Below are 19136 nucleotides of genomic sequence, written 5' to 3'. Positions count from 1 at the left end.
CTTTTTACACTTCTTTTCTAATTGCAAAAACCTGGTTAACTGATAATAAAAAAAAATCCCTTTAACTCCAGATAGCTCAGAGGGGAGGGGGTTAGGGGGCTTGGCGAATCATGTCATTTGACATCGCCCCCTAAGTTGACGTCACAATTTTTAGCTTATTACAGCAGGGGGTGGGGCCATGATGCGAGAACCACATGCTAAGCCCCGCCCCTACCACTTAACTAATGAAGTGGCCAGGAAATGGGAGGTTGCCCTGCTCGAAATTCAGGAGTCTCCCGGAATGTCAACTATGGATTAGAATTGTATAAAACTGAATTATTATTATTATTATTAATTTTTATTTATAGGGCGCCACAAAATATCCGTAGCGCCGTACAAGGACAAACAATGGCACAGTACAAGGTGAAACACCACAGTACAAGTAACAGTAAGCACTATAACTCTGGGGGCTCAGGCACAGCATGAAAGAGAGGGAGGGAGGGGAAAAGTGAGTATAGGCAGGTAACTATGGCCCAAGAGGGTGGGCACGGATGATAGGTTGAGAGTCACTGAGGGGAGCGGAGAGGAGACAGAGGGCAGAGGGACTGAGAGGAGGTGAGCTGAGTAGCTGGAGAGCGCAGTTAAAAGTGATGGAAACAGAAGGTAGGAGAGCCCTGCTCAAAGGAGCGAACAATCTAAAGGGAGGGGAAGACAGACAGACACATGGATGAGACGGAGAGACGGGAGGAAGGGGGAGAAGGGAAGAAGGGATGAGATAGAGAGGTAGCCGACCGGTGGGAGTTTAGGCATGAGGCTGGAAGGCTTTAAGGAAAAGGTGGGTTTTTAATGTTCGTTTGAAAGAGGACAGATTAGGGGAAGTTCTGATGGAGCGGGGGAGCTTGTTCCAATGGAGGGGAGCGGCGCGGGAGAAGTCTTGGATACGTGCGTGAGAGGAGGTAATCAGAGGGGAAGAGAGGCGACGATCGTTGGACGATCGCAGAGGGCGGGAGGGAGTGTGAATAGAGATAAGGTTAGAGATGTAGGGAGCAGTGGAGTTGGCGAGGGCCTTGTAAGTCAGAGTGAGGAGCTTGAAAAGGATTCTTTAGGGGAAGGGGAGCCAGTGAAGGGCTTGGTAGAGTGGGGATACAGAGGTGGAACGGCGAGAGAGGAAAATAAGCCTAGCAGCGGCGTTAAGTACAGATCTAAGGGGAGCGAGATGAGAGGATGCGGGCAATGTTGCGAAGCTGGAAACGGCAGGATTTGGCGAGAGAGTGAGAATATTAAACACGGTGAGAATATTATCTCACCGTGGAAAGGAGACCTCTATACATTAACATATACTTGTCTTTTGTCCCGGAATGTCTGGGAGAGGTCTGAGAGAAGTAGGGAGATATGACTAAAGCTGGGTACATACTACAGAAATTTCGACCAACTTTTTATGCCGAGCGATTTTAAATGCGACCGATGTTCCGATCGCTGGGTCCATGGACTGCATATACACTAGCCTTGTTTAGGACGATAAAGGGAAGAGCGGACGTCCCTTTAGTAACTTTTTACAGCCATGTTGTCGTGAGCAATGACTGTAATTTCGTACTCGCTGTTGTGGATCGGTCGGAAGTCTATACACACTACACAGCGGAAACGAGATTGAAACGAAAATATTAAACGGTACGACCAACCGACTTCTGAGAGAAGTAGGAGGAGAGTATGACTTCGCTTAGGTTTCACTGCGGTCCATACACTTGATGAAAATTAGATTACAGAAATGTAAGTATGATGCTGTAACTTACACAATGCTCAGAAAAGGCATCAGTGAGGACTGTAGCGGGTTCTCGGGAATCGCCTACGCAGAGAATGATGGGCAACGCCAGTACAGATTATGCGGTTCACCAGGTTGATGCTAAAACCCGCACAGAGCTAAACAGGCAGCCGCAGGGTCTTCCGATGACTCTTCTAAGGTCCCCGGCCCCTCAGCCTGATAGTTACCCCTCTACCACTAGTTAGGGCCAGCGCGATGCCTTTGCGCTTTTGGCAGATACGCAGAGTCCTAACGAATCACGGTCACGGTCTGTACTTGGGGCGGAAGCGCAATTCCTAGTCGCTGAGCCTCGCACACTTCTAAATCCCAATCACAGGTTATATTCCCCTCAATATTTGGTGGGGTTACAGGAGAGCAGACTGGGGCGGTAGTCAGGCAATGATATCACAGGTGATAAGACCTATTCCACAGGTGTCCTACCCCACAGTGGTTGGGGACCATTGATTCCCTGTGAAAAACATGCCCATGAATATAATACCGGTTACTGGTGGATGCACCAAAGGCTGGAAAGGATGGTGGTAAGAATAGAATCCACAGGACCTCTTCAGGTAGACCGCCATCATCTATTTATTTATATAGCGCCACCGATTCCGCAGCGCTGTAGAGAGAACTCATTCACATCAGTCTCTGCCCCAATGGAGCTTACAGTCTAAATTCCCTAACACACACACACACACACAGACTAGGGTCAATTTAATAGCAGCCAATTAACCTACTAGTATGTTTTTGGATTGTGGGAGGAAACCGGAGCACCCGGAGGAAACCCACGCAAACACAGGGATAGCATGCAAACTCCACACAGAAAAGGCCATGGTCGGGGATCAAACTCATGACCCCAGTGCTGTGAGGCGGAAGTGCTAACCACTGAGCCACTGTGAGAGAGTTCGCTGTACTGCGGAATTAGTGACTCTATATAAATAGCTGATGATGATGATGGAACAATAATATGATAAGCTTGGTAACAGACATGTGTACGGCAACCATTCAACCCAGACGTCTCTTCCGCTCCTATCTCCAATTTATTAACAACCCAGCTGGCGACATTTAAGAATGACCTCTCCGATTCTATTAACTTCATTATTAACATAAATACGTAAAGCATAGGAAGTTACAAGGTTTAGTAAATCACTCCGTCCGCCACTACCCCATTAATTTGAGATGTAGATTTTCAACTGTGTTGATGCACTACAGAGGAGTTAACAGTACGCACGCCACACACCCCGAAGTGGAACAAGAGGCTTCAAAATAACCCCACCTGTTAAGAGTACATAAAAGCACATGTGCACCGTTTCATTGTGACAATGATTATTTTCACATGTGTTGACATGGACTTAAATTAAGAACAGATTGAATGCACAATTTTAACTCTAGTTTGTAAGTAACCTTAGCTAGACCCAGACGAACTTAAAGGACTTGTCCAACACCTACCCGCTTTCTTTTTGCAGTTTGCAGACACAAACAAATGCATGGGAAAAAAAATAAAAAAAATGTGTTTTTTTTTTATTTTATTTTTAAAATAAAGTTTATTTTGCACAGTTTTATAGGAGAACAAGAAAGAAGTCCAGGAGGGACCAATGAGAAAACATCATAGAGTTTCCATAACATAAAACGGCCTTCCGGCAATAACCTAACATAGGGGTCATATTCTTACAGGACAAGCATTCGAAAAATTTAACTCCGCGTTTAAAATGTTAGAACGCAGCCTGACCTATGTTCTATCCATCTGAGCGCACTAACAATATAATATATTTTATTAAAACAATAGGAAACACATGAAAAAACACATTAACAGCCAGGGGGAAAGTGTTGGCGTGAGTGCAGTGTGCGATGGGTCCTCCCTCTCACATACGCCCGCCAGCCTCACACCCCAACTCTGCCACCATTTACACATCTTTATGTATTTGCTGGTTCTGGACTACAGTAAAATGGCTGACTGTAGCAGGCTTCCGGCTGAGGGGAGGGGCCACCTTAGGAAGAAGCGTTGGTTCCTTAAGGTGGCGAGTATAGTGAGGACGACTACTGATCTATCATTTGTGGGTTGAATTACATATTTTTATATAATAATTCATGTAGTAATTAAGTCACAAAACTGCTGTAAAGTCAGTTTCCTTGTCTAATTCATACTTGCCTACTTTCAGACAGTGCAGTCCAGGAGAGGGGCGTGACTAGGAGGCGGTCAATCGCATCATTTTGACCCCCCCCCCATGACTAAAATGAGGTTTTGCCATGGCAGGCGGGGCCAAAATGACGCAATTCACTGCAAATCGCGTTATTTTGACCAGGGAAATGCGGAAGACTTGCCTGCTCTCCCGGGAGTCCGGCCCGATTTTCGGGAGTCTCCCGGACATTCCGGGATACTTGGCAAGTATGGTCTAATTTAATACTTCCATAACTGCACCACAGCATATTAACGAATAGCAGTAAGCAATAACCAAAACAAAATACTATGGTTAGGCGATAAACTGCTGAATCAGCTTAAGAGACATTCTGGCACTATCTGACGCCTTAAATAAAGTAATTGTTTTAATGCAATATAATAAATTTTATCAAACTTAAAATAGAATATTGCAATAATTTAAATTTGTAGACTGTGTTGCAGCTTGATACTAAAACACACTGTGATTTTGTTGGCTAATTTGCCCATATAGGCTCAAACCGATCAGCAAATACTGCTGCCGAAACACCACACCGACCTGTGTACACGGTAACTGCAATGTCCTTGTGGCTCGCTGCATCTGAACAATTTGCCGGTGAGTGAATGCAGCAAATTGGGAACAGCTCAGTGATCCAGCAAGTCCTACAGACCGGACAGATCCCAACAGATATACGCTTATATATTTTATGGCTCTGTGAAACCCTGCTGCGTCGTCCAATAGGTTTCAGAAATTATATTCTACATAGAAAATATTATTAACTAACAGAATACAGACAATGCCATATCCAAGCTCTGGCCATCTCTAAGGTACATGTTCTTCTGTCATATCTCTTGCACCAGCTACAGGTCTGGTATAAGTGCAGATTACTAGTGATGACGGATGTGTATGCATGCTACAACATGTGTTTGTAATTAAGAGCAACTGTATAAATGCATTTTACAGTAGACATTTGTAACTTCATAATAAATGTATTTCATTGAAAGAAGAGAGAGAAAAAGAAAAAAATATATTTTTTATTTTTTTTTCCATTAGTGAATATATTATTAACAGGTGACATTAAATACTTTTCTTTTTCTGTGCGTTCTCTTGGGACTTTATAATCCACATATGTATTGGACGTATCCTTCAGTGTATTGTCTGTCAGAGCAAATGTGCCTGAATTAAGGGAGTTTATTTTTTTAAATGGCGCAATGCGTTATTATGTGCTTTAATGAATCAGGCCCAATACATATACACCAAGCATACCAACCGTTTAGTACAGATTAGCCCCCATCTGATTTGGCAGCAGAGCCTCCTGATTGACATCCTGTGTGCTCCTCACCTTACGGAGCTCCATCTCTTCCCCACAGATGGTGCATTTGGTGACGGACACTGGTCACATGACATCGGTCACCCTGTGTGGCCCACCGCGTTGTTAACCTTCTAAAGACAACATGTGCTCACATGATTACAACCCGTGTGGACAGTAATTGTAGATTATTTACACTCCGTGTGATACACTGCAGGCAGCGTTCATCAGACGGAGGTCGTCAGTAATGGACTATACAGGGAGGCACAATTTAATCTTATTAGTTTTCTAAACTGTTATATTCCACGCTCGTTACATTTACACACCTCTTGCCACAGAGAGATCGCTCAGCTGAGTAATGTTCTATCCTGCGGTAACTAATGACATATTGGAGGACTGATGTTTATTGATGGTTCATGTATCACAGCTCCTATAATCCCCTCTGAGATCAGCTGACAGACCCTTGTGCCAATAACTCGCTGCGCTACAATGTAACAACTAACGAGATGTTTTCTCTCTTGCGCACCTGTAGCCAGGTATTTTTGTCGCCCTGTTGCTCCCACAGGTGACCCCCGCAAGCGTGCCTCTGACATGATCAAAACAGCGGCTGTGAGGTTATTACCTCAGCAGCTTATTCCTCCCCCGGGTTCAGAACCGTTGCCCTCTCTGGGGGCGACGGCGTCTTGTGTGAAGATGGAGCAGATGGCCGTACAGGAATATAAGTTTTCTTAAGCCATATTTTTAATTTATTATTTTGAAAACCTACAATTACTTCTACATACGTCAGTCTAGTTATAAGTGATGTCAACTCTGATGGCAATTTGCTTGAAAAAAAAAAAAAAGTTATAATTAAGGTTTATAACTTAAATTCTATAGCAAGGCTAGCGGAAATGTCATTTTTGTTCTGAGAGTGCGCAAGGCTGTCTATAAAGGGTTCCTTTTGAAAAGATATTTATAATAATTCTTTCTGCGCCTCAGTGTTTCTCTGATCGTTCTTTCTGAATTAATAGGCTGAAAATTGGCTCAGTTTACAAAATTTCTACTGCCTCCCAAAAAAACCAAAACAATTTTATCAATTACCCAGTATTGTTTTATTATGACTTGCAGCAATGTTGTCCCTGCTTTTCTACAGGTAGAAATTGGGATAATTTTCCTGCAAGGTTTCATTCAAAATTTGTGTCTTTCATCTGTTCTAAAGGCCTGAAAAAGGCATAAAAATAAAATAAAACACGGAACAGTGACGAAACACAAGGCAGCCAATCAGATTCTGGCATCTTTCTAGTACAATTTGGAAAATAAAAGCCAACATCTGATTGGTTGCTATGGGTTACAGCACCTATTCCACACAGTTATAGCTGTACAAATGGCCTGTAATATGTGTCAGTCTCTGCTACGGGGTAAGGGGCACTTTGTAGTCCCATTTCTTGTCCATTCTTCATCCATGCAACTGAATTTAGTTTAGTTGAACATACAGAAACACAGGTGAACATGAGCATTGTTTGTGCAGCAAAAACATTTCCCATAATCCTCCACATGCTTTAAAAACCGGCAACTAGTGCCAAGTCGATACTCCATTACTATATTGCTGTCCCAAATGCTACACGTCACCACAATGAATGTTGTCTTATCAACTAATTAACGGAATATCTACAGTATGTTAAACTCATTGGTTTATTAGATTATTTTTAGAAGATTATTGTAACTCCATAGACAACAAAATGGCTGCCGTCCACCGTATCTCACTCATAGGAGTGAAGCTACATTAACACACTGGATATTCAGATCAAGCTGACTGGTTATAAGTGAAAAGTCGACAGTCTGTGCCTTTTGAATGATGACTGTGTATTAGACACTAGACTTTTATAATTTACCTCACACCTACATAAACACTGGCCTGTCCCTGTCCCTGGGCTGCCTGCGGGCTTCATTATCATGGAACACAGCGAGAGACGCTCACGGCCATGTTCCAAAACTCAGCTGGGACACCTAAGAACAGCGCATGGTATTGTTCTACACGCTCTGAGAGGGCTCGCAGCGTCTCCCCAGACAGACATGTGTACAACACGAAAACCTCTCATGTCAGAGTACATTGTGCGCACTGCTCTCTGATCCGAAGCTGGAATGTAAAGCTGGGTGCACACTACAGTAATTTCATGCAGATCACACAATAAACAACTGTTTGGTCAGATATCGCATTAGTGTGTACACTCCCACGAATAGGTTTTATCGTACCAAAGCAGACAGGATCTGTTGATTTGGTTTTATAAACTGACTAAAAATGGAACGATCTCGGGCAAATGTGGAAGTGTGTACGCTCTCACGACCAGCAGTGTAGGCAGATATCTGTAGAATATACAGAGTCACCATCTTTTCAGCAGATGGTTATGAGAGATGAAGATCACAGATCTGAATGTAAATTGTGTAGGTATGTACACATGGATCTGCATGATCATCGGGACTTTCGGTCATTGGTGAAATCATAACAGAAATCGCATCTACAGTCATTTTCTGACTATGCCCCCCCTGCCCCCCAGAGATACCCAAATCATCATAATTTATTTATATAGCGCCAGCAGATTCCATAGCGCTTTAGAATTGGGAACAATCAGTAATAAAACAATACTGGGTAATACATACATACGTAGAGGTAAGAGGGCCCTGCTCGCAAGCTTACAATCTATGGGACAATGGTTTGATACACAAGGGTAAGTGCTACATCATGTTGAATATTGATCCAGCTAGAATGCAAAGGTTACAAAGTATTTAGTGGGCTGTATGCTCAGTCACACAACTATGTTGGTCAGAGGGTTGTTGTCTTGTGTTAGCAGTGTAGAGGGTGGTAATAGGGTAACCTAGGGAGATTAAGAGGGTGGTAGAGGAATACTATAAGCTTGCCTGAAGAGGTGGGTTTTCAGAGAACACTTGAAGGTTTGAAGACTAGAGGAAAGTCTTACTGTGCAAGGGGGGGGGAATTCTGCAAAGTGGGTGCAGCCCAAAAAAAGTCCTGTAGCCGGGAATGGGAAGATGTGATGAGAGTAGAGGAGAGACGTAGATCTTGTGCAGAACGGAGGTGTCGATTTGGGAGATATTTTGAGACAAGTGAGGAGATGTATGTCAGTGCAATTTTGTTGATGGAATTGTATGTTAGTAGAAGAATTTTATATTGGATTCGTTGAAAAGCAGGCAACCAATGTAGAGACAGAGTGGTTAAGCAGATGTAAAATGATTTGCAAGGAAAATCAATATAGCCGCAGCGTGCAAGATAGATTTTACGGACAATTACAATAGTCCATGCAGGAGATGATTAGTGCATGAATTAATGTTTTAGTGGAGAGATGGGGCGGTAATTTGAGAGTTTGGGTCAGAATTATTTTTTTTTTAGAATAGTAGTAATCACTGCATGCTTGTATCGTGATGGGGGAGAGAGGGAGAGAGAGAGAATATTTTAGTTAGGTGGAATGAGCACAGGAGACAGGTACCTACCAATTTGTGAGGGAATAGGATCAAGAGGACAGGAGGTAGATTAGGAAGATAAGAAGAGAGTAGAAACTACCTCTTCATTTGTGGGATCAAATGAGGAGAGGGTGTCAGAAGCTGTTACAAAGGAATTGAGCCGATTGCTTGTTGAGGGACAATCAAGTCTGATTTTAACAATCTTGTCCTTGAAATAGGAAGCAAGATCCTGAGCACTGATGGTAGTCTGAGAATTTGGGGTGGGAGGATCCTTCCCAAATTCTCTCACAACTCCCAAGAAGCTACTCGCACATTCTAATAGGCTCCTCCTCTTTCAGAGCCTAGACTTGGGTCAGTCCAGACAATATCAGAACTATTGGGAGGTGTGCGGACGAACAGTTGTAACTCCCCAGCTAAACTTTACCGATCTCTTTATTGTGGTCACCAGCGACCTGTAGAATAGTAGTATAAACACATTATCTATTATTATGGTTTATTTGTAGAACGTTAATCATATTACGCAGCGCTGTACAGAGAATATATAATCACTCACATCAGCCCCTGTCCCATTGGAGCTTACTCTCTAAATCGTCTGCTACCTACAAGCACTCACATGTGGGTACATTTTATCAGTAGTCATTTAATTTACCAGTATGTTTTTGGAGTGTGGGAGGAAACCTGAGAACCCGAAGAAAACCCAACGCAAACACGGGGAGAACATACAAACCCCACACAGGAAAAAAAAAAAACACGTAAAAAAAAAACAAAAAAAACTTTGTAGCTATGAATCATAAAACAGACAGCATTGTCTCCTGCATACAACAGTTAAAAAACAGCTCCGACTTGGTATAATATCAAAGTTTATATTTAGCCATGTTCTCCCCATGAAATGCATACATTAATGTTATGAATGTCTACTGTACAAAAAAATACATTTTTACAATTGCTCTTGATTACAAACACATGTTCTAGCATGTAGATACATCTGTCATCACTAGTAATCGCCACTTACATCTGCCCTGTAGCTGGAGCAAGAGATAGAGCTGAAAATACCGTACCATAGACATACCCAGAACTTGAATCGGACGCTGCAGCGTGCGCTCGAGCTTGGCACGCCCCTACTTGACTATGGGCATATACCCTTTCCACGCCCTGTTCTCTCCGTAAAATAAAAAGCTGTTTCAAGTATGCTTTGCACTCGAAGATTAATTAGAAGTTGTTGCCTGTGGTTTGCATAGAAAAATAACTCCCCTCAAAGCTAAATTTCACTTATCTTCAGTTTTGCTAAACTCTCTTAAACTTTGTCATATATATTTGTCGCTGTTACTTGCAGCCCTCCTATGTCAAGCGACTTGTATTTGTGGTTTAGCAATTTGACATTTTCCCTCCTGGGCTCTAGTTAAAGGGGGTGTTTGCTCGGATACCGGACCGAGCCGTGTGATTGGCTGAGGCCCAAGGTTAGAGATCAGAGAATGTTCATTAACATTCCAAGGGCAGAGTACTGATAGACACCCAGGAATGAGATGGATCAGGGGGGGCTGTGTCTAACCGCTTAGGCTGCCCATGTACAGCTCTGTGAAACATACTTAACGCTTCAACCTGCATTTCCCCATTCCGCATCCTGTGTAATGGAGCGAGAGAGAAAATATATATTTTATTACATGTAGTTTCACGCTGCATTAGACACCCTGCTGGCCGTGTGCCCCGGCCTCCCGTATAATGCACACAAAGATTAGACCTATCTCTGTCTGTTACTTCAAATTGGAAAATAAATGAGAGGCCTGGAAGTCTCTGGGAACAAGAGAGAGGTTTAACGCTCAATGACACCGGCTGGGGAACAATTCTTTGCAGTGGGGATAAGAGGTGAAGACCTGGCAGACAAGCGGTAACTTCAGTTACAGTATAAACGATATCTATATAAAGGGATTGAAGAAAACTAAAGGATTCTGGGACTGATGCAAAACAAGAAGAAATGTTCTATTCACTGAGAACTTGTTTTTCTACCTGCTTCAAAGGGATGGCTGATTATTTTATAACAAATGCCCCCTAAGTGATAATCTGATTTTTAAACCTTTGTGGCTTGTTAACACCATTTTGCTTTTATTTCTAAAGGCTCGGAGGGGCCGCAGGTGAAGGCTCGGAGGGGCCGCCGGTGAAGGCTCGGAGGGGCCGCAGGTGAAGGCTCGGAGGGGCCGCAGGTGAAGGCTCGGAGGGGCCGCAGGTGAAGGCTCAGGGGGGCCGCAGGTGAAGGCTCAGGGGGGCCGCAGGTGAAGGCTCAGGGGGGCCGCCTGTTGTCCCACACAGCCTTGAACGCATCAGCTTTTTTGTAACTATAGAGTGCAGTAACATTGTTGCAACAAAGTATTTCTGTCTGTTTGCCAAGTTCTATTGTAGGGAACGTTAGGAAGGAGGGAACTTTTCTTAACACTAATATCAAAACAATCTTATCATTAGTTAGGAGGTATGAAATATAAAACATACAACAGCTTCCCTTGTATAAACACTTATTGGACATTGAAGTACAACAACGTTTTTTATTTCAGAGTGGTACAAAGCTTCTCTGTCGTGCATTGCTGTGGAATGGGGAAGGAAAGGAGAAGTGCACGGCAGCATAAAGCTTCGGAAGCCTGCCATCACAATTTTATGAAGCTGCAGTAACAGGTCTGTGTAAGCCACCCAACGCATTTTACCTCCACCTTTGACATCTAGATGCTGCATTTTTGGAGATTATGCGCCTGATGCAGAACCGAGTGCAACTTAGGTGCAATTAACAGCCGCAAATATAGTGTCATTCTAAACAGACGCATTTTAATCATTATTCCATCTCTGCATCTGTAGTGCATGCAGCAGATTTATGGCTCATATACATACAAAGAAACAACTTGTAAGCACAAAAGAATGTTGCAAACATTTGTTTTTATTGGGGAAAAGGCCTGGGCTATTAGGCTTCATATAATACAGCAGATATAACCTTCCTTCTCATGTAACATTTCAACACACACACAAAATACAGGAATAACCAATGCAGATTCAGAGCTGAAATTGCAAAAGCAACCAATCAGAAATAGGCAATTGTCCTCAGCACCTAGCATGGGGAAAATAACATGGATGCAAAGGGCGTATCTGCGTTCAATCCCACGAACAGACACAAGGGTGTGTGGGTGCAACTTTGCATAGACGTAGGTATGTGCACACCTTTTTACGGGCATGTGCGGAGAACAATCACACAATTTCCGCTAAACAGACAATCTTATATTCAAGTCAAGTCTGCGTCAGTCCCATGTCATTTTTTTCTAAACATTTATTTTATTTGTTCGGTAAATAATGAATGAATAAATTATATACAGCTAGCAAATATTTTCAAAACAGATACGTTCCTCCCTGGCGGTGTTAGACATGCACAGAACCCAATGATAGAAACCAGACCACACTGACAGCAATTCCAACAATCCTTTACATCATACTTAAGATTTGCTGTTCTTGTGAATATACTTTAGCAGAGGAGAGATTTGAACCACATCTTCAGGGTTTATATATTTCTAGAAGTGAGGATTCCGGCTCATGATATAAACGGATAAAAATGCTTCTAGAGACGTTCTTCCCTCCCAAAATATTTCAGTTTTCTTTCCCCCAGAGACACATTAAGAATTTTGCAAACCACATTATTCCTTGTATTGTATGTCTAAATGTTGGATCGCAACCAGCAGAAATGCAGCCAAGTTTACAACCATACTACAATGGTCTGCTACCCATTTTTTGTAGCCAATTAGGGACGCCACCTGTCTGTTCTCCACACAGGGGTTGGTTAGTATTTTGGTGCGGCTGTTTTTAGAATGGTCCGATTGTGAATATTGTGCTTCTCTGCCGGCTGGAAAGACAACAGATTTGGAAGTACAGTTAAAATAAAGAAAGGACTGTAATTAAATAGCTAATCAATCTTAAGAAAAAAACAAAGACATAAAAAAAAACACAAGCTCAACTTTTCCTAAATTTTACTTCTGTTGATCCAGAGGAACCAAATAAAACAGACAGGTGCCAATTTAGTCTCATAGGTGAGAAAAATATTCCTTCCTAACCCTGTAAACGTTGATCAAATATATGCACAATCCCCCTCATTAATCATCCTCTATTAATTATGGCTTCAGATGCTATTTCTTGTAAGCGAAGCACCCAATCCATTTCTCCATGAATTGGCCATCACCCCTTCATGTCATAAGGAATTCCACAGCTTAAACCTCTTTCCTGTGTGGATAGTGAAACTTTCTTTCTTCAATTCACAGCCGATGACCTCTTATCCTCTGTATGGTCCTTGGCCAGAAAAGTTCACAGAGAAATCTTTGCACTGACCTTGGATATATTTACACACACTGATTAGGTCACCTCTAAAGCTGGATACACACTGAAGAATTTTCTGATTGACATGTTATCTCAAACGATTGTACCTAGAACTGAAGGTCCGATCAGTCTGAGGTTTCATGCATACACACTGACACCATTTACCTTCAGATCTGTGCTCTTCATCTGGTCCTCTAGTCTTAAGAGGATGACAGCACAATATTCATTCATTCATTATTGTCACACTGATTAAAACGCCTTGTTATAGCGATCCACATGTCCTAATGAATTTCTTTATCTTCTGTGACTCAAAAACTAAACATTCTGTCTCAGAACAAACAAATGAATTATTCCTTCTACAGCACTCTCTACATTTATTCACCGGGACATTCATCACTGGCATCGGCTGAAGAGAACCCGACTCTGTAAACTCTATGGAGATCGTTAGCATGAGGGCATACACACTGCATGATCGGTCAGTGATTGGTCGGAAACTATTAAACAGTACGAACAAACAAAGGAAACGATAATCATCACTTTGGGACGACTTTAGATCTTGTGTCACTATACACACTCACAAAATATCTGACCAAACGGTCGGATGTCGGCTGATTGGGGGTTTTTCGTGCAATCATTGGCCCAGTGTGTACCTAACCTTAGACTCCTTTTTACCCCCATTTAACCCTTTCATTTCCTTTCATGCTGGGTTAGGACACCTTGAATCCATCTCAAGTTGTACTTTGTACTTGTAGGTCACCAGAACTGTACTCCATATTAAAAATATGGTAAATTATACAATGGTAACGTTATGTCTGCATCACATGTATTCATCCCCATTTTTAAGCATCCCGGGATTTTAGCTGCCTTTATAGCCACTGCCTGACACTGAGTGCTCCTGCTCAATTATCTGTCAACTAGATTTCTGAAGTCCTTGTTCATGTCAGTTGTCAGGGCTGTCTCCATTCTACGGCTGCTGTTGGCGCACCGACATTTGTAGGTAAAACCATTTAAAACATTAATAACAAAATGAACACTAAGCTAAAAATTAAAGTTTGTTTAAATAAAAGAGCCATTGTTCACAAACATATAAAGAGCTGCAGAGGATTACAAAGGTAATGATTTGGACGCTACCTCTAAAGCGGCGTTAACAATCACTTTCAGTGGGTTGCTGCTGCCAGTGTAATTAAACATTGTGTTACAAGGATCTCATGCACCGTGTAGTAGTGAGTGGGGAATAACAGACAGACAAAGCTACAGACACTAGACACACAATGTCACTGTAAGTATGTGAGTAACAGACCATTTCATTTGAAGTATGTGGACGACAGACAATTTCATTGTTAGTGTGCATGGCAAAGGTAAATTGTAAATAACTAAAATACCTCTCAATGCGGCTTAATATATCATTTTGTCCAGCAGGGGCACTGCAGCAACAGAGGTTAGTATCACAGCCTATAGATGACTCTGGGGAGAATGATGTATATACACTATAGAAAAATTATGTTTGCACTATAATAACGTTTCAATTGGAGAACAATCCTTTAACAAACCAAACAATCATTGGCTAAAACAGAAATATTTATACACAAAATGTCCATCTGAGCTCAAATTAACTCATCTTAAAAAGTCAAAAGAGAGCCCCTCACAATCCTTTTATTTTTAAGCCATGTTAGCCTAGAAATCAGTATCAGAACCATCATCATTTATTTATATAGCGCCACTAATTCCGCAGCGCTGTACAGAGTACTCACTCACATCAGTCCCTGTCCCATTGGGGCTTACATTCCCTAACATACACAGAGACAGAGAGAGAGACTAGGGTCAAATTTGATAGCTGCCAATTAACCTACTAGTATGCATAAGATTTTAGTACATGTGGGTCAAGGCTGGGGGTGGGGACTATTTATCAAGATCCTTTGAGCTGAAAGTCCCTTCCCAAAAATGTCAGGGGGATATCTGCATTATTAAGCAGGGGCAAACGCAGGATTTGTAGAGGGGGGTTTCCACACCATGCTGCCAGTGGGTGTGACCAGCATGCAATGGGGCGTGGCTATAATTTTAGACAGTGCTTGGCTGCTCTCCAACTCTTCCTTTCCCCATAATATACATGGGCAATGCTGCGTGCACTACTGTTAGGTGCAAGCAGAGCCGTATGAAGTGTAAGCAGGGTCCAGTCACCTCAATTATACAGTGGAGTGGGGTTTCTAGGCACTAGGAAACCCCCCCTCGGTTTGCTTATGTTAAGTAATGAAGTTTTTTTATAACTATAGGTCCCACTGTCATTGTATGGAAAAGCAGTTCCCAAAAGTTTCTATGTGGACAGTGATGTTGCCTGACTTACCAAGTTCCGAAAATCAAAGATTTTCGTAACTTGTGCCCAATGGCCAACGCCATCTTCAGATGGCGTTAGCCATTGAAGCCTATGCGGAGAGCATTGCGGTAGAAGGATCCACGGATCCCTCACCATAGTTTACCAGCTCTCCCCTCAGGTTACTTTCTCAAAAGTGGCTTTGCCATAGTAACCGAAGTTTTAAAGGTAAGTAAAGTAATCTCCGGGACAACCTCCTATCCCAGGCTTGGCTAACCTGTGACACACTCCAGGTGTTGTGAAACTACAAGCCCCAGCATGCTTTGCCAATATATATATAGCAGCTTATTGCTGGAAGGGTATGCTGGGACTTGTAGTTTCACAACACCTGGAGTGCCACATCCTTGCATTGACTGATGATAACAGGGCACAACCCCGTTGATTAATAAATATGCCCCTAAACCTGGCCAAGCACATTGATACGACTGCGGTGATCAACAAAAATTGCATAATAAACGAACGTCGACGTTGTTTTTAAGCTTCAAAACAATCGTTACTCACAAGCAAAATGTGGTCAGAGTGGCCATAACCACCATTACCGTGAAATTGGCGACAGACGCCGCAGATTGTTGGTAGTAGCCGACCAGGCTTAGAATAGACACTCAAACAGTCGGTATAAACAGAACACTTTACATAAGGTTTAATACAACAACAGAATAATAACTACCAGACTCATCAGCTTCCATGTCCACACGCCAAGTCTGTATGAACAGACGCTGTCAAATATTTAAAGTAACAGTACTATATAGTACATCAGGCTTATAAATACTCCACACTATAGAGGGTAATTATAAAAGTTGTTTGCAACAGACCATACTTATAAAACGTTTATTAATTTCCTCCACCCTCTGTGACCTGGTGTGGAAAATGGGGCAGGGCTTAACTAATAGGGGTGGGGCTTATTGACAGGCAACAGCGCAACAATAAAGGCACAACATAGAAAAACCAGCACCATTAAAACACTTGTTCTAGCACCAAACTGCAACTCAAGAGGGTATATTTACTAAACTGCGGGTTTGAAAAAGTGGAGATGTTGCCTATAGCAACCAATCAGATTCTAGCTGTCATTTTGTAGAATGTACTAAATAAATGAGAACTAGAATCTGATTGGTTGCTATAGGCAACATCTCCACTTTTTCAAACCCGCAGTTTAGTAAATCTAGCACAAGGTGTTTTTTTGGGCAACATAATTACAGTCAGTGCATTACTTTTGATATATTACAATAAAGTGACCCTTTTTGTATGGTTTTCAGAATCTGGGGGGTAAATAAAAAAAAATCAATAAAGGAATATAAAAAAGTCACATGACTTACATTATTATGATACAAAATAAAAGCACATTCTCAGAAGACTTATTTTGTTTACAAGACAAGTGCAAAAAAGTTACATAAATACTGTTTAAAAAGCAACAACAGAACAAGTGTTATTCTTTTCAACAAAAAGAAAGAAAATAACTGATTTCATCATTTATCCAGGTAACAATTGAACAATTGTGTCTTTCCCTTTCTGTGATAAAAACATTCAACATTTTAGTTTTTGCTTGCAAAAAAAACCAAAAAAAAAACCTGTTGAAAATTCACTGCTGGAGCATAAGAATCCAAAGTATTTTGTGCAAACATCCTATCACACAGTTCTATGTGGTAAATGCCCATATCTCTACAGATAACACGGTCTGCCAGACAGAGACATAGACATGGAACAATTTGCAGTCATCTTATGCAATTATCTAACATTGTTATCAAAACAATAGCAAGGTCCTGACTTACAGGGGGCTATCGGTGTGATATCCCCAGCTGGTTCCCCTGCCCTCCCCCCCTAACACACGTCTTTTATCATGTATAACTTTACCATACAAGGGGTTTTAAAGCAGGACCTCGCTGAACTTCACACACAGCGTGTAACCATTGAAGTTTAAGGGCATGACACACCTCAATACAGATGTATACCCTGCATGACATAAGGGATTTGATCAGATTTTACTGTCCCTCACTCTAATGCCTCCTGTATGATTAGACGCACAACAAAGTGTTTCATGTGCGTTTCCCAAACGCGCTTTGACAATGATAAACAAAATGTAACTTTGTTATTAACAAGTTAGGCTGGCAAAGGAGTTATATTAACAAGGCAGCACTTTCCAAATGGAATTTAACAATATTTTGCCTCTCTAAAATCCAGTCGCCAACTGATGTTTGGCAAAATTAATAATCAAAACCAATGCAGAGCAAAAGTCTATGCTAGAGTAGATTGTGAGCTCTTCAGCTCAGTGTGCAGAATGAAAGATATATGGTCTTCTCAAACACATGTTCAGTAGTGTCACTGTGCACACGTGTGTAACATCAGTGTAAACACTGTGTATAGTTGTCAATACACAATCTGCTTTGTAAATAGCACAGTATTGGGGGTGGGGGGAGGATACAAAGAAGGGATTCACTTGGCCACTGTGGGAGGGCACCTATCCATCTAATTCGCCTGTACTGCCGCAGAACCTCTTGGAAGACACACCTGTCAATCATAACTCTGCATGATATAGTATATCTGAGAACGGATGCGTTTTCCAGAAGTCAAGCTGCTTGTAACTATAAAATGAGTCTACACAAGTTTAAATAGTCAGAGATAATTGCAACACAGGGATTGGAGTATTAATCCCCAAGCACAGTATCCTACAAGTGTCATATGTACTAGGTTACAGTCATATATTCATCATCCACATTACAGCAATAAACATATAAACTTCACACTTACCTCTAAACTGTTAAGGAGATTCAAGTGTATCAACTAAGCCAAACTGTTCCGTAATTAGCCCACTTCAGGAGTTGTTGGGCGGAGGAGGGGGGGAGCTGATTAGCCCAATCTAGGAGTTAGTCCAGTGTTGGTTATTAAGGATCTCTTGAGTTATACTGAGGTGTGTGATGCTGTACAGTGGTTATAGTTCTGGGATAGGGGGAGAATGCTCTCAGGATCCTCGGTTAAGGGTGCAGTTTGGAGGGGGGGCTGTCTGGGTGCCCGTCACATGCTGCCAATCACCCAGCAAATGCAAGTATGCAAGTGAGTGCAACTCTCAGGGATGTCTCTGCAGTGTCAGACTGTCTCTCTGTCTCATCCAGTGCAGTCAGGGGGATCCAGTACAATGCAGTGTGTCAGGCAGTGTTACACTGCAGTCTGCTTGTCTCTCTCCAGCTGGAGCATTAGCAAGAGAGGAGGGGGAGGAGTAACCGGACACTTGACCCCGCCCCCTGTACAGTGCACAGCCTGCCTAGCATAGCTCATTCATACTACCAGCTCTGCCCTATACTGTCTCCTAGTACAGGGGGATTATTATTATAATTATTATGGACACATGCACAGAAAATGTTCAATATAGAATAAAAAAATAAACTCAATTTTTTAAGAAATTGTTGGAAATCTCTAATGGGCAGTTTCTATATAGGATCTGTCACACAAAGACCTTTAGCTTGATTTGTAACAAATCCACCAGCCAAGGGCAGCGTGTATAGAAATGTTATATATTGCTAAGGCAACATGGCAGTAGTCACACTCCATGTTTGTTCAGGGTTGTAAACTCATCAAATAGTGTTACTGGCAATTTTCCATTAAATGCTATAGGATGTCGTTAAAAATGTAGTTACAAAGCCTTGTCTAATGAATGACCTGTGTGTTGTAGAAATAAAGAAATTAAAGAAGAAAAATCAGTATTTCTGGGTTTACAGTTCTATTAAGGTGCAAGGAACAGGACTGTAC

The 19136-nt window shown here is 42.0% G+C and overlaps 1 protein-coding gene across 1 annotated transcript in view; it reads right to left on the bottom strand.

Annotated features, from left to right (window-relative positions):
- The window catches only part of TSPAN18 (tetraspanin 18), a 99872-nt gene extending 81301 nt beyond the window's left edge, over window positions 1-18571 (bottom strand). The window contains exon 1 of the mRNA XM_075188351.1: window positions 18141-18571. The gene's annotated coding sequence lies outside the window, so the exon portion shown is untranslated. The remainder of the gene's footprint in view (window positions 1-18140) is intronic.
- Window positions 18572-19136: the final 565 nt, after the last annotated feature.

Source organism: Mixophyes fleayi, chromosome 10 (genome assembly GCF_038048845.1).
Source record: "Mixophyes fleayi isolate aMixFle1 chromosome 10, aMixFle1.hap1, whole genome shotgun sequence".
NCBI classification, from domain to species: domain Eukaryota; kingdom Metazoa; phylum Chordata; class Amphibia; order Anura; family Limnodynastidae; genus Mixophyes; species Mixophyes fleayi.
The sequence above is the reverse complement of the archived record's forward strand: the minus strand, read 5'-3'. Positions and strand labels throughout refer to the sequence as shown.